Source organism: Apodemus sylvaticus, chromosome 5 (genome assembly GCF_947179515.1).
Source record: "Apodemus sylvaticus chromosome 5, mApoSyl1.1, whole genome shotgun sequence".
Taxonomy (NCBI): domain Eukaryota; kingdom Metazoa; phylum Chordata; class Mammalia; order Rodentia; family Muridae; genus Apodemus; species Apodemus sylvaticus.
The window spans coordinates 37,255,486-37,267,920 of NC_067476.1; the positions used below are offsets into that span (position 1 = coordinate 37,255,486).

The following is a 12,435-nucleotide window of genomic DNA, read 5'->3' on the forward strand; positions in this document are numbered from 1 at the left end:
CTACTTTTTCTGGTCTCTTGTTAAATCTACAGTATGAGGATGTATGAATAAAGTAATGCCCAAGTATTCCTAAGTTCTGTTTTAAGAATAATCTAGATCTTTAAAACTTCAATAATGTAGTCTTAAGGGGAAAAAAAACCCAACTCTGTGATTGCCCAACTGGTTTATGTCAGCCTTTTGGAAAGAATAGTAGTCTTTAGAACTGTATTAGTGATATAAACCCCCTGGAGAGTGAAGAATGCCGGGTGCATGCTAATTTTGTATTTATCCAGGTGGGAGAAGGAGAGGAATAGCCAAAGCTATAGATAGAACAAAGGCATGTCAGTTGCAACCTGGTCGCAGTTTGGGCTCAGCTCTCTTCACCAATCCCCGTATAGTGACACTGGTAGTTTATTTATTTATTTTTTACCTGTATCGTATTAAGATCTAACTTTGACAAATTGCATTTTGATTTATAGTCTGTGCTTTTGGCTTGTGTTTTAATGGCATTAGCCAACTCTAGACACATACTGAATTCATTATGTACCTTATGTATGTAAGTAGTAATACTTCCTTTTAATGAACATACGGTCACATCAAAGCACTGTTGGGAGTGTTTTACAAAGACGTCTTTGTGCAGTGCTCCTCAGAAGTTTGGAGACGCGTGTTAAGTCGAAGAGTAATATGCTGTATTTTAAGTTGCATTTTTAATGGTGTAACATATTATAATTTTGCTCGCTCTTTAAGGTGAATAGTCTAGTGTCGTGTGCTTGAGTCTTGATTTTTTTTTTTTAGTCTTAGGTTTTTAATTAGAATTCAACATTTTCACATATAAATTTTATTTATGATCAGATGAATTAAGAATTCATAAAGTAAATCAACTTTAAATCTGAGATATATTGCTGAGAAAAAATAGATAAGGCACTCTTCATATTGCATATAGGTGATAAGAAATTCATAGAATCTACTTATGCAGCCATTTGGGGTAGCACTAAGCCTTAGCAATGTCAATTAACAAGGCTCCTTTCCTCTTCCTCCAAACATTTATTTCATCTTTATATATATGTATGCATGTATATATCTGATTGCATGCCTGGTATGTGTCTTTACAGAAGCCAGAAGACATCAGGTTCACTGAAGTTCCATGACCTTAGAGGTAGTTGTGAGCCATCTGATATAGGTACTGGGAACCAATCCTGCATCCTCTGAAAGAGTAGCCAGCTCTCTTGACTATGAAACCATCTTTCTAGTTCCATAAACAAGGCTCTTGTCCTGATAATGTGGATAAAATTTGAAGACAGGGCTGTTCAGGCAGGTTGGTAGTTAGTGACTCATCATATGGGTTTAATGCCCCCCTGGGTTCTGAGCACCCTTACATGGTGTGGATTTGAGCGAAAACCACATGTTCTAGTTGACACAGCAGCTTCACAACCTCATCAGTGTATGACTCTAACCAGGACAGTAGTCTTTTCAGTGGAATCAAATGCATGATGGTCTTTTCTTCAAGAAGAGGGGGTCTTTGTAAGACACACCAGATACCCCTTTTAATTATTGAGAAACCAGACTTTGGGAAAATGACTAGGCAGGATGTTTAGATTGTAGGCATATGAGTTTGGTCAGGGTTCTCTTCTGCAGAAACATGGAAGGTATCAATGTAGAGTCCTAGTCCATAGGAATATGGTGGGCATCCAGATAGAGTTCTGATCCACTGGAACATGGAGGGCATCCGGGCAGGTTCTGGTCCTTTGGAACATAGAGGGAATCTAGGCAGGGAGATGTATGTTTGTCTACAGTGAACACTAGACCCCCGTGATCTGAAGGCAAACAATGGTGTGTGGGCTTAGGAGAGCTTTGGGCAGGTGGGTCTCCTTGTAAACCGCCAGGTGTGGTGAAGGTTGACTGTGGAGCTGCATGGGGCCCAGCCTTCGGTTGAAGGCTACCGAGAATGACAGGCAGCAGGGCAAGACACCTTGGCTGTCCTAGGAACTAAAACGATGCTTTCACAATAACCATCATTCCTAGAGAGACCCCGAGAGTTGCCAGAGACATGGGCAGGAAGCCCCACAACACAGAAACACAGATTTTGATTCTTTTTACTTTTTTCTTTATAAACATTGTGAAATAAATGAAAGTGAAAACATTGGTGATGCTGTATGTCTCAGCTTTGTATTTAAAAGTTGAGAGTGAAAGTAGTAACGGATATATTTCCAGTTTCCAGAGTTTTATAATATCTAAATTTGTAACTTTTATTTTTTTAAATTGTAGTGTTTAGAAGTGTAAGACACTATTTTTTATCCTCAAATCTTATTAGAAACACGTGACTTCTTCATAGATAAAGGAAACATTTTGACACTGACTTTCACTGAACCCTTTTTGCTATTTTTTTTGAAAGAGTTAGTTGGAGTGGTTTTATTATTTCTATGTTTATTTTTTGAGACAAGGGTCTGCTAGGTAGCCCCGACTAGTTTCAAATTTCTAATCCTGCCTTAGCATCTTCCATGAACTAGTGCTATAGGCTTATGCCACCATTTTTAGTAAGAGCTGTTTATGCTATTGTTTTATTGTAATTTATGTAATAATTTCTCTGAAATGAATCAGCAGCTATTTATTGAATTATTTCATTTGTAACCTCACATAATTATTGAGTGTAAATTCCAAGCTGTAGCATATTGGAAACACTTTTCTTCAGTCCAGGGGAAATATTGATTATCTGTGTAGCTATTTCCCTTCTCCTGTTATCCCAAAGGGGGAAGTTCTGTATTACATGTTTGTATTATTGTCATCAACACATTTATGTTAATACATGGCTATGGTATGTGGCAAATTGTTAGACATATACAGTTGTGATATTGATACCCTTTCCTTGTTAACTATGCCGTACATAAACTCCATGTCTATTTGTCTGGAAGACAATTCAGATATTCTGCTATTAGCAGGTGGTGAAATTAAGCTGACTTTTTTTTTTCTCGATGTATTTTTATTTTTATTTGTAATTTATATTTTTTATTTACATTTCAAATGATTTCCCCTTTTCTGGTCCCCCACTCCCCGAAAGTCACATAAGATCCCTTCCCTCCCCCTGTTCTCCCACCCCCCCTTCCCACTTCCCTGTTCTGGTTTTGCCTTATACTGCTACACTGAGTCTTTCCAGAACCAGGGGCCACTCCTCCATTCTTCTTGTACCTCATTTGATGTGTGGATTATGTTTTGGGTATTCCAGTTTTCCAGGCTAATATCCACTTATTAGTGAGTGCATACCATGATTGACCTTTTGAGACTGGGTTACCTCACTTAGTATGATGTTCTCTAGCTCCATCCATTTGCTTAAGAATTTCATGAATTCATTGTTTCTGATGGCTGAATAGTACTCCATTGTGTAGATATACCACATTTTTTGCATCCATTTTTCTGTTGAGGGGTATCTGGGTTCTTTCCAGGTTCTGGCTATTATAAATAGGGCTGCTATGAACATAGTGGAGCACATATCCTTATTACATGCTGGGGAATCCTCTGGGTATATGCCTAGGAGTGCTTTAGCAGGATCTTTCATAAGTGACGTTAAGCTGACTTTTATAGTATTTTTCACCCTCCTGTTTTTGCCTATTGGTGACAGGGCTGTGGTGAGCCGATTGGCATTAGAACAACTCAGTCTTTGATAACTGATTACTTTTACCAAACCAACCACACAAGAAACAGAACCTCAACACCTCTCTGCTTGGCAGGCCTCATGGTCCTTGCCAGAGATAAGATCATGAGGTAGTAGAGGGCACAGAGTTTCCCCTCCTTCGTTCTCCTGAGAAACTGAACATCTGATGAAGACTTGTGCTGTTCAAAGAGAAAGTCCAGAGAACAAGCCCATGATAATAATCAACACAAGATCTGGATATTTACAGTAAAATTCAGACAGAGGGCTGGGGTGTAGCTGAATGCCCCCAACTCCCTCCTGATGTACACAAAGGCCTGGGTTTATCCTAGCGTGATGGCAAACCGCTGTAATCCTAGCATTTGGGAGGTGGAGACAGAATGTTTTCCATTTGAACATTATGTAAAACTAGAGATTAGTTGACTAAAAGGCAATGCTTCTTGATCATGGTAGTTTTGTACTTAGAATTTTCCCATGTATTCTGAATTTGGCCTTTCAGAGGCTTCAATAGATTGTCAGAGAAGAATTCTTGGCAGTAACTTATAGATGCAGAAATAGACTAAGGAAGGGTTTGAATCCGGTGATAGGCAGGGCGTGGCCAGGTTTCTTGTCCCCTCTCCCTGGCAGATGTCAGATCCTGGTAAACAGGTTTTCAGATAATCTGGACCCTTGGTGCTGTTCAAAATGATTTGATAACAGCTTGATAAGGGGCAGAATCTTTTGTGATTAGAGAGAGGTATCTGATAGGAAACCAACTCTGGGACAAAACAGATAAAGGTTCTCCAAAGGTTTTGAATTCCCCGGCTGATCCTCAGTGCGGGATTCCGCGTGTTTATTATGTAGGTCACACGCTGCGTCACCCCTGGGGTTGGCCGTTGCTGCACTTTGCTGAACCGTATTTAGACGAATTTGAGGATGGGTCTGTGTAAGTGAAGGATCTCACTCATGGTGGCCTGTCCTGTGAGGAGAGGTGGCTTACTTACATAAAGGGATTCTTGGCTTGTTACATAAGTAAGTTATTTTTTTAGTTGGTTTTTGTTCAGTTGAAAGGTAAAAACTTAGGTAGAGCTGGGAGATACCAGGAAAATCCTTTTGGCCTGCCTTGTGGCAGGTGTGATAAGCAGTTGAGACACAGAGTGCTCAGTTTAGTGATGTGCAGAGGAGAAAAATAATTACTTTGTGTCCCTCCCCTTTCCCCCCCTCCCCCTGATGTCCTTTCCTCTCTCTCCTTTTAGGTCTTTTGATATAGGGTAGCCCTGGCTATTTTAGAACTCTATGTAGACCAGGCTGGCCTTAAACTCACAGAGACCTACCTGCCTCTGCCTCCTGAGTTTAGGGCTTAAAGATGTGTGTGCCACCACTAGCACTTCTTCTTACTCTTGACTCTTGCCACCCGGGTAGCCCAGACTGGCTTTGGATCTGTTGTCCTGAATCAGTGTCCGCCATGCTGGGATTGCAGCTTTGATCCTGTATACTTGGCCTCGGGAAAGAGATCTTCTTAGAAAGATTCTTGAGTGGCAGCAGAAATGTTGGGAAGGCAAAAGGCCTAGCTGGAAAACAGTGAGTAAATGATTTGAAGAGCTCTGTCCCAGGACCTGCACTGTCTTCACTGCTACAAGATGACCACCTCTGCTGCTGGCCTCTCTGCAGCAGTTGCAATTAGAGAAAGATGACAGCACCATCACCACGTTTAAACTTTTTTTTTTTTTAATCTCTAGCACTGGATGGAGGAAGGCCTGTGCCTGGGGAGCAAGCAAGACTAGAGACTGACCTTTCTTTTGTGTGAAGGGAGCCTCTTTGCAAGGCTAATGTATGAGACAGAGAGCTAGGTAGACAGGAGGAAGTTAGCCAAGAAACCACAGCACGTACCAGGCTACTGCCTGCTGTGAACGGCTGTTTAAGGGACTGTAATTCAGCCGTGTCATATTTTTCCTAGGTTATTATGTTTTATAGCTAGTGTTGGTTTCCTCTGTAAAAACCAACAAAATTTCCTGGTTTTGGTTTTATTTTTTAAGAGAAAATGAGGAGCCCTGGATAGAGAATTGACAAGTTTAGGAGCAAGATACTGTTGTGTCAGTTCCAAAGTCCAGATGCATCCTTTTGGCTTCCGATTTATAAAGGAAAATAAAAATCCTCTTGCCAGTCCTAGTGAAGGAAGCAAACTCACAGAGAAGTGAAATTCAGGGATTTAGAAATGGGTTGTCACGCATTTGAGGGAGGGGACATTTGCCAGACTGATCACCAGCAAACTGTTGTTTTCCATCACGTGGGTCCCAAGGATTGTCAGGCTTGGCAGCAAACAGCTTAACCTTCTGAACCATATAGAATTGGAAAATATTCAACATATATAAAACATTTTGACAATAACCATAACTTTTGAGACCATATCATAGCGCTGGCTATTGAGGTACATCTGAAAGGACTGTTAAGAAACTCTTCCCTCTCTCCTTATCTTTCTCTCATGTGTGTGACACCTGTACATATGTGTTCACATGTGTGTAGGTATACATGTCAGCAGGTGCCAGTGACTTTGGGTGTCTTCCTCCATCTCTCCCCAACTTATGTATGAAGAAGGGTCGTTCACTTGAACAAAGATTTCTATGAGCTACTTAGTTCTATGCACCTCGTGTCCCTACACTAGTACTATGATCTAAATATTTACATGGGTGCCCAGAGTCTGGACCTCATGGTTACATAGCAAGTACTTTACCTACCGAGTCATCTCCCCTGCCCCCTTTCTCTCTTCTGATGATAGTGGCGACTCTAAAGGTGTCTAGGTATGCTTATAATCCAGTAAGGTAAAATCACGAATCCACAGGTGTTGTGCAAGGAGCTTAAGACATACACCTTTTACTGTCAATGAGGATTCTGGTGAGATTCCCAGAAAATTATGATTACACCAGAAAGGAAGAAAGTCCTTTGTTGTGCTAGTACACTTGGGTTTCCTTTGACAAGGGGCTTCAACCTGACTCTGGAGGGAAGGGTTTCTCCTCCCCCCAGTCCCCACCTTCCTCTTTTGCCTCATTTCTGCTTGTGCAGCTAAGAGATGAGACAGTCAGATGCAGTGAGTTCAGGACTTGGTCTGTGGAGACCAGCCTTGACTCCAAACACAGATTCCCTGGGAAAGAAACTTTGCAAATCTTCCCCAAACTTAGGAGAAAAGAGTTGATATGTCTATAGCTTTAGGCTTGGTGGCATTTTAAAAAACTTCAGGGGAAAGGGCAAGTGCTAGAACACAAGGACATTGGGAGCATGGGACTGTCATGAATATGTGAATTTTATTCCCGTAGCCTGCAATCCAGGGCAGCTGGATCAATCTGACCTTTTTGATTTCTGTTTCCACCAGTGATACTTTGGTACATAGCACAGAGGTAGCAGCTGTTTAATAAATATGCACAAAAGAAATGAATTTAAAAAATATTCAGCTCAATTTTTTCGGGGGGTGACAGTTCTGTGTTGTCTACAGACTTGCTCAACAAAGGTAGGTCTCCTCCATCAGAGGTAGGCCTTCCAAGAGGACATATCAATGAGTTGAGTTCATTTTGCGAATCAGGAAGAGCAAACCTGGGCTGTTAGGCCTCACACAGTTTATATTATGGTTTGTATATTCTTGGCCCAGGGGATGGCACTATTGGGAGGTATGTGGCATTCCTGCAGTTGGTGTGTCACTGTGTTTGTGGGCTTAAGACCCTCACCCTAGCTGCCTATTCTGCTAGCAGCCTTCAGATGAAAATGTAGAATGCTCATTTATGCCTGTACCACACCTGCCTGGTCATGGTTCCCACCTTAATGATACTGGACTGAACCTCTGAACCTGTAAGCCAGCCCCAATTAGATGCTGTTCTTGGTTGTTGAGTTGTTGTGGTCATGATGCCTGTTCACAGCAGTAAAACCCTACCTAACTAAGACAATTTATTGAACCGTCTCCTGTCTTTTGACAGGCTTCTATGAATTTTTGTCATAGGAGCCTTTTCACTTTGGGTCTTTTAAGAAATAGAGGAAAGAAGGCAAAAAGGAAGAAAAAAAACCCTACTCTTGGCTTGCGCTAGAGGGAATGCATTGTCCTCAAGTAGGCAGGCCCTGGGAGTGTTCATTGTAAACTAATGTATAGAACATTTTGTACGAAAATAGCTAATGAATACCCAAAGCATTCTGTTGTTTGCATTTTAAACGAAGCTTCATTTTTGTTACTCTAGTTAGACTCCTAAGTGTCTGAGAAGTAGAAAATCTCATTAGATTCATTTAAAACTTTTTTCAAGAAAGGGAAAGTCTTGGAGGTATAGAAACTTCACTTGCTTCAGTGTGTCATGTTAAGGCATCTGACAATGTTTCCTTTACAGGAGGCCAAAGACCACAGATCCACCCTGATTGCTAATTATTCAGATTGTAAATAGCTTGTTCCAGAACTTAAGGGTAAGACAAAAGAAACACGGAGGAACAAAAGGCCTAAGATAATGAAAAAGATACAGGGAAGAGAAAGGCCAGGCAGAATTGTGATGCGGGTCACATCCTGTGCCTGCATTTAATTGTACCTTTGTATTAAATAATAAAAATGATTACATGTTCAGTGCTAACAGGTGTCCCTTCTTGAGAACTGTAATATGGATAAGTGACAGCAAATTACTCCAATTCATCAATTTAGAATATTATGCCTTTGATTTTCTCTACCCTACATTAGAAGACTATATTTTATATTAGAAGACATTTCTTTTTTCTGGAAAAATGTACATCAACCCAGGACGATTTTTAAAGGAAAAAAAAAACAAAAAAAACTCAATTCCTGGTAACTTGTATGAAATATAGATGAATACTTTATGGTCTCAGTAAAAGAAAGGTCATTTTGTAGGCACTGTCTAACTTATTTGAGCCGTACCAATACTAGATATGTATTTCTGTTACTCTGTGCTTCTGTTTAAGCCTTGGCTATCACTGCAAGTTAGCAGTTATGGACCATCTTCCAGAAGCAGTCTTCCTTAACTGCTTTTTAGAAGATTTACTTATTTTATATGTTTCAGGGTTTGTCTGCATGTATGGGTATCATATGGGTGCAGTGTCTATGGAGGCTGAAAGAAGATGTAAGATCCCATAGAACTGGAATCACACATGGATTCTAGGAATTGAACTCAGGTCCTCTAATAGAGGACACACTATTAGCCACTGAGCTGCCCCTCTGGCCCCTCCTTAATTCCCTTGATTGTTTAAGGTTTACTGCTCATGCATTGGCATTCTCCTGGGTGGCTCCCCTTCTTGTCTGGAGTAGACTGGGTGACTCTCTGGCTGTATCTGTTTGTGAGGTGGGTGTTGTCTGAGTGATAGGCAGCGGGTACAGCCTGGGTTGTGATGACCAGAGCACATTACACCTCACATCTTCCCCTGGGTCCTGCTCCCTGAGAATGTCCTTTTCACAGCGTTGGCAGAGAGGAGCACCACAGGTCCTTTTACGCTCTACACTTATCATGGTCATAGCAGTCCACTGACCAATTAATTTCCCATGGAGTCCAGAGTAAGAGCGAGAAGGGGACACTGAAGACTTAGGACAAAAGTCGTGACTACAGGATCAGGATTGGAGTGAGACAATATTTGTAGTAGATTACACAGTTGCACAAGTGAAATGTAACTAAAATTTCTAGCCCAGAGGAAAGGGATGATTTCTGGTTTTGTTTGCTTGTTTTTCTGATTTCCTTGATAAAGCACCTTTTGTGTGTGCGGTGGTGGGGAGGAGTGGTGAGAGAGAGAAGAGAGAGAGAGAGAGAGAGAGAGAGAGAGAGAGAGAGGAGAGAGAGAGAGAAAAGAGAGAGAAAGCAGCTCATTATGTTGCTTTGGCTGGAACTCTTTATATAGACCTTGCTGTCCTCGCAGAGATTCACCTGCCTCTCTCTCCTATGTACAAGGATTAAAGGAATGTGTCTTGATGCTTGACTTGTCTGTTTTTTACTGTACATTCATACAAAGTAGGGAAAGCAATACCTTGAGAGGCAGAGGCATATCACACAAGCTAGGTAATTTCCAATGTACTCAGTCTTTCTATAAAGTACACTACACACACACACACACACACACACACACACACACACACACACGAGCCGAATAATTTCAGAAGTACTCAGCCTCTCTGTAAAGGACACTGCCTGCATGCACTCACACACTGCCGTAGCCACATTCCTCCACGCAGGTGAGTGATAACTCTCAAAAGTTGCAGCGCAGAGATCTCAATCCCAGCATTCCTGCTGCGTGTCCTGCATCACGCTTGCCCTGCATCATTCCCTCCGTGGTCCCTGACCCAACCAGTCCTGACAGACATCATGCGCACTTTCAGTAAGTGATTTTGGAAATTGTGTGCTGTCAGAATCCTCTGAGAAATGGTTCTCATTTCCACTTTTGCTTTCTGACTGTGCTGTCACATGTGCGTGAAGCAGAAGTTAAGAATCTCCACATTCTCACGCTCACGTCCACACACCTATTTTGCTCAGTTTTCGGTACTCTTCCTGTCAGAAGGGGAAGTTTTAAATGTAATGGCCACATTAAATTAGCTTGACTTTTGTGGATTAGCCCAACTGGAAAGGGGAAGCTGCTAGAGAGGTCACGGTGACACCAGAAGCCTGAGACAATGAAGCACAATGAGGATTTTGTTGGAAATGGGGCTGAAGCTTTAGGAGAAGATATTCTTTCTGGCAGGCATCTGTTCCCTTTGCTCATCAAAATGATCGTGTCAGACTCAGGTCAGGGCAGAGGAGCATGGGAGGAAATTCTCTTAGTTGCAAACTGGCTGTTTGGTGATGAGATCGTGGCTGGTGTTATTTTAATAAATTGTAGTTCTTAAAAAGTTAGACTTTCTGTGCTAGTAGGTAGATAGAAGTTAGGCATGCCTCTTTATGCATGGGCCTTTACATAGCCAAAGACCATTTAAAGGTGTCCTGTGCTAGAGGACTGCAGGGGATCACCACAGCTTCACAAATATTAACCAGCTCCTTAAAGACCTTTTTCTTCATATTCTTTATATATTGAGTGATTTTCCTTCCTTCCCCCTGTGATTCCTCTCTCTCCACGTCCCTCCCGTTCTCCCCCTCCCCTATTTGTCCTTTAACTTAGATGCCAGACTCAGTTCTGAGAATTGTATTTGTAAAGTGTCTTTGTGTAAGGCCTGTCTCTTAGATGGTACATCCCAAAATGCACATGTCTACATGTTTCTGTTACAAGACTTCTCACTCTTCTTGGTCAAGGCCATTAGAAATTAAGATAAAAAGTCTTTACCCCAGCAACTGTGTTCTTTCTGCTGGATGCATCTCATACTCTGTTTGGCAGTCCCCCTCTTCTGTGGTTCTGTCCTGTGGTCTTCTGTAAGCTCAGTGCGCGCGCATATGTAAGACTTCAAGTGCAAACGAGAACAGAGCAGGAGACAGATTGTGCGCGCACCAGGGTAATGGTGATGAGTGAAGTGGAGGGAGAGATGCTGTGTGGTTCTGAGGAAATGGGTTGGAATGAGCAGAACGATTGGATGGGCATTTCAGGCTATCCTATCCTGGACTCATGACTGACTGGCAGCGTTGTCAAAGTCCCCCTGCCCTCCCCCTTTTTAAAACCTAGAAATAAAATTGCAAGACACATAGAGATATTTTCAAAATGTCAGGAAACAGAATGGGGCCATTTAGATGAAAAAATGAAAATGTATCACACCTCAAGAAGTGCTCGCTGCAGGCAGCTGTGGGCCAGGGCAAAGGGCAAGTGGAAGTGAATGGAGGCGGGGGTTTGCTCTGAATCCGGAGAGGAAGGTGGCAAGGTGGTGAAGGAGATGCTTGGGCAGAGTGTTTCTGGGAGGAGACAGGAAGCTCTGGGCTCAGAGAGAAGCTAAATGCTTTGTCTTTCAGCTTTTGGGATCTATGTGCCACCGTGTGTGTGTGTGTGCTTCTCCACAGAGCAGGAACTACACGTGGGGTAATCCTTAGGTCTGTCAGTCTGCTTGTCTGTCTGTCTGTCCATCTGTCATTTATCTAGCCGGTTCTATGTAGCCCTGGCTGGTCTACTGTGTAGACCAAGCTGTCCTGAAAAGTCTCTACTACCTCTACTGCCTGCTGAGTGCTGGGATTAAAGGTGTGTGTCACATGACCAGAATTCTTGTCGCCTCTTCACCCCAGAGAGAAAGCAACTGTAGAGTGAACGTTCCAGTTCACTTCTTGGGCCGTGTGTGTTCATCTAGCCCTTGTGCAGTGTGTTCTGGTTTTAACGAACTTCCATTGGTGAAAGTTGGCTTCCTGGCCTTGGCTGTTTTAAACCACTTTAGGGTCATGCTGAATTGTCTCTGCTGCTGAATTGTCTCTGCTGCTGGATTGTCTCTGCTGCTGAATTGTCTCTGCTGCTGAATTGTCTCTGCTGCTGAATTGTCTCTGCTGCTGGATTGTCTCTGCTGCTGAATTGTCTCTGCTGCTGGATTGTCTCTGCTGCTGAATTGTCTCTGCTGCTGGATTGTCTGTCTCTGCTGCATTCTCAGCTCCTCGATTCACTCCTGTTGTTGCTGTGTGTTTCTTCTCGTATATTGTATTCTTGAATTTTTCTGGTACAGTATTTTAAGGGAAGTAAATGGTGCCACTCTGGATAAAGAACAATAAACACTTCACACATCAGGCTTTAATAGTCATCCTCCCCTTAGAGTGGGTTCTCGGACTTAGGAAGAGAGTTTCTTCCAGGCTGGTATTCTTCAGGCAGTTTTCCGAATAAGATGTTTGTGGGGAGGGGCCGCAGGATCTCCAGTCATCGATTCTCTCTTTATAACTTTGCCCTTTTCCCTGGAACATCTGACTCGTTCAGGGCTCCCAGAC

At 42.3% G+C, this 12,435-nt stretch overlaps 1 protein-coding gene across 3 annotated transcripts in view; it reads left to right on the forward strand.

Moving 5' to 3' along the window:
* Gpd2 (glycerol-3-phosphate dehydrogenase 2) overlaps positions 1 to 12,435 on the forward strand; it is a 134,418-nt gene that overhangs the window by 89,275 nt on the left and 32,708 nt on the right. The window lies entirely within an intron of this gene.